Genomic DNA, 4073 nt, shown 5'->3' on the forward strand with positions numbered 1-4073 from the left:
ATGCTCCCCGAGTCTTCTCACAATTATTGGGCACCTACTTCTTTCCGGTTACTTTGTATATACATTATGCTATTTGCCATGGTAACACTGAAAAGGTATGTGTTGTTATTTCCACTTACCAGATGAAAAAGTTAAGGCAAAGTGGGGTGGAGTGAGCTGGCCTCTTAATATATCTAGTAAATGGTACACTTGTTCTTTTAATACAAGTTTGTCTGACTTTAAACAGAAACTTTTGCATCATCTATAGAATAGAGTGTTTGTAACATTAGTTTTCAATAGACACTCAGAATTATGAACTCTAAAAGGTGAAGATCATCGCCCTTTCCAGTGCCCTTTTAAGGCTGACGCAGTGCCTTAAGAGGCTAACACAGGAGGGTAAAGAAAGTCTCCATAAAACCCAGAGAAGAGATTTTTAGAACTCCTCTCTGGATCCTGTCTGGAGTCACAACTGAACTGGAAGATTTTAAGTCTTAGCACTTACTAGTATGTGTATACTTAATACCAAAGCCATTAAATTTAAACTTGACCTGCGGTTTGACAATAAAAATATAAATAAATAAATAATAAAAATGAAAGGTGAAGATCAAAGCCCTCGTTACCAATTCCAAACAAGCTATCTATGTAACATTTCAACAACTATCCAATCACCATGGAGAACTTCATTGCTAGTATCTCATTTATTTAAGGTTCTCTGAATAGACATTGGTGGACAAAGCCTATCAGTGGACATTGTTCTAACCACTAAAATTTATTAGAACTGACCAGAACTAAGCCGCTCCAGAACAGCTCAGTGACATTCTGTGTATTCAGTTCAATGCAGTCACTGAGAACAGAAAGATTTAAACAAGCACCACCCACAGTAGACTTAAACGGTGGAGCTTTCTAATGAACCATGCTTTGCAGTATCCATGTTCCCATACGGACTCTTCCCGCATGAAATCTGGGCATCGACAAGTGACATGCTTTGGCCAAAGGGTTAGTGGCAAGGAAGATGAAAGCAAAGGCTTAGTTAAACCTTTGCATGTTGGGCCTTATTCTCTTAGAAACCAATAGACAGAGCATGAAGAAACTGGACTCACAGCTGAATGATGACAGGTCACATAGCAAGAGACTCTGAATAATAAGAGGCTGTTCTGGAGCTGTACCACATAGAGCAGCCCAGATGAGATCCATTAAAACACAGAATCAAAAGAAATAACCTATTATTTTATGCTAATAAATTTGGAAAAAGTTCTTTATACCACCATAGATAACTGATACATTATCTTAACTGATACATTACACTTCAAACCTTTCACACTGAAGGACAGACATCTACATGCAATTAAAAAATATATATACACATATATATGTGTGTGTGTGTGTGTGTATATATATATATATATATATATGTGCTATGTCAATGAAATGAGCTTTGCTTCACCAAGGCATTCATGCCAAATTCCATCATATAAGAAGACTTTCAAATCTTCTGACTTTCTTAAATGTCTCACCTTGGAGTATGTCATCAAAAAGACTACAGGTGAAAGTGGTTCATTTAATAAAATGATCCTGTTAAACAGAAAGTTAATGATAATATATCCAACTTTATTGAATGCTTATTGCTACTATATTCCAAGAATTGCAAAAATTTAATTGCTTTTATGACACTCTAAGATATGTGCTATTTTTTTCTAACATTTTAGTCATGAAAACTGGGACACAGAGGTATTTTGTGAATTTGCACAAGATTAGACAGTTACATTTGGTAATAACAAATTCAAAACTAGCTACATCTGTATTTAAAATTTGTATTATTCACTACCTCTAGAGAGGCTTCTCAGATGGCTCAGTGCTAATGAATTAACCGGCTAATTCAAGAGACATGGTTTTGATCCCTGGGTCTGGAAGATCCCCTGGAGAACGAAATGGCAATCCACTCCAGTACATTTGCCTGGAAAATCCCATGAGCAGATGAGCCTGGTGGGCTACAGTCCATGGGGTTGCAAAAGAGTCAGACATGACCCAGCAACTAAACAACACCACCCCTACAGAATCTTCTTAAGAACTAATGAAAGAACCTCAATAACATATTGATATATAGGTAAAGTGAGTTGTCCTCTGAGAGTTAAACTTTATGATTAGCACATAACATATGATATAAGAAATAAGCAAAGTCACTGTAAAGAAATAAAATAAATTGCAGGCTTGAGCAAGCTATAGCTGTGAGATAATTTATGTCATTAAATACACCTAAGGACAGAGTGTGAACAATTTGAAAAAGAAGCAGACTAAATTATCAACTTAAAAAAACATATCAAAGGAAACTAGTGGCAGTGCTGATCTGGAAACTATTCTGGAGAAGGGCCTGGTGGTCCAGATGGTAAAGAAACTGCCTGTAACGTGGGAGACCCAGGTTCCATCCCTGGCTTGGGAAGATCCCCTGGAGAAGGGAATGCTTACCCACTCCAGTATTCTGGCCTGGAGCATTCCATGGACAGAGGAGCCTGGTGGGCTATAGTCAATGGGGTCGCAAAGAACTGGACACGACTGAGCAACTAACACTAGCACTAGCTGGGGGAGGACATCCGAACAACTCTTTGTGCAATTAATGCGGTAGGTACTTTTCATGAAAAGATTGATTCATAAAGCTAAACAGAGTCCAATATCTAGTTTATCTACACAGCTAATTCTCCTTATTCTTCAGACATGCTTCTGATTATAAGCAAACTTGTCATAATGCATTGCCAATCTGTAAGTTGGTGTTCCAGTGTCTATACTTCAGTCCAGTTAACTCTGAGGCACACAGAAGGTCTAAGACCTGGCTGACTCCATCCAGATAATGCAACTCAGGTCTCCAGGTATTAGCCAGTCTTGCTATAGAAATATTCATTCAGTTCAGTTGCTCAGTCATGTCCGACTCTTTGCAACTCCACTGACTACACCATGCCAGGCCTTCCTGTCCATCACCAACTCCCAGAGAGTACTCAAACTCATGTCCAATGAGTCGGTAATGCCATCCAACCATCTCATCCTCTGTCGTCTCCTTCTCCTCCTGCCTTCAATCTTTCCCAGCACCAGGGTCTTTTCAAATGAGCCAGCTCTTCATATCAGGTGACCAAAGTATTGGAGTTTCAGCTTCAGCATCAATCCTTCCATGAACATTCAGGACTGATTTCCTTTAGGATGGACAGGTTGGATCTCCTTGCAGTCCAAGGGACTCTCAAGAATCTTCTCCAACACCACAGTTCAAAAGCATTAATTCTTTACCTTTCAGCTTTCTTCTCTCACATCCATACATGACCACTGGAAAAACCAGAGCCTTGACTAGATGGACCTTTGTTGGCAAAGTAATGTCTCTGCTTTTTAATATGCTGTCTAGGTTGGTCATAATTTTTCTTCCAAGGAGTAAGCATCTTTTAATTTCATGGCTGCAATCACCATCTGCAGTGATTTTGGCAAAAAGTAAAATCTGCCACTGTTTCTCCATCTATTTGCCATGAAGTGATGAGACCAGATGCCATGATCATTGTTTTCTGAATGTTAAGCTTTAAGCTAACTTTTTCACTCTCCTCTTTCACTTTCATCAAGAGGCTCTTTAGTTCTTGTTCACTTTCTGCCATAAGGGTGGTGTCATCTGCATATCTGAGGTTATTGGTATTTCTCCTGGCAATCTTAATTACAGCTTGTGCTTCATCCAGCCCAGTGTTTCTCATTATGCACTCTGCACATAAGTTAAATAAGCACGGTGACAATATATAGCCTTGACGTACTCCTTTTCCTATTTGGAACCAGTCTGTTGTTCCATGTCCAGTTCTAACTGTTGCTTCCTGACCTGTACAGATTTCTCAAGAAGTGGGTCAGATGGTCTGGTATTCCCATGTCTTTCAGAATTTTCCAGAGTTTGTTGTGATCCACACAGTCAAAGGCTTTGGCATAGTCAATAAAGCAGAACTAGATGTTTTTCTGGAACTCCCTTGCTTTTTCAATGATCCAACGGATATTGGCAATATGATCTCTGGTTTCTCTGCCTTTTCTAAAACCAGAATGAACATCTAGAAGTTCATGGTTCATGTATTGTTGAATAATATTAC

At 38.9% G+C, this 4073-nt stretch overlaps 1 non-coding gene across 1 annotated transcript; it reads left to right on the forward strand.

Moving 5' to 3' along the window:
• The first annotated feature begins 327 nt into the window (after positions 1-327).
• LOC136168124 (small nucleolar RNA SNORA26) lies at positions 328-450 on the forward strand. Its single transcript, XR_010663273.1, has one exon. It is a non-coding gene; the product is annotated as a small nucleolar RNA SNORA26 (small nucleolar RNA).
• The last annotated feature ends 3623 nt before the right edge of the window (positions 451-4073 follow it).

Source organism: Muntiacus reevesi, chromosome 4 (assembly GCF_963930625.1).
Source record: "Muntiacus reevesi chromosome 4, mMunRee1.1, whole genome shotgun sequence".
Lineage (NCBI taxonomy): Eukaryota > Metazoa > Chordata > Mammalia > Artiodactyla > Cervidae > Muntiacus > Muntiacus reevesi.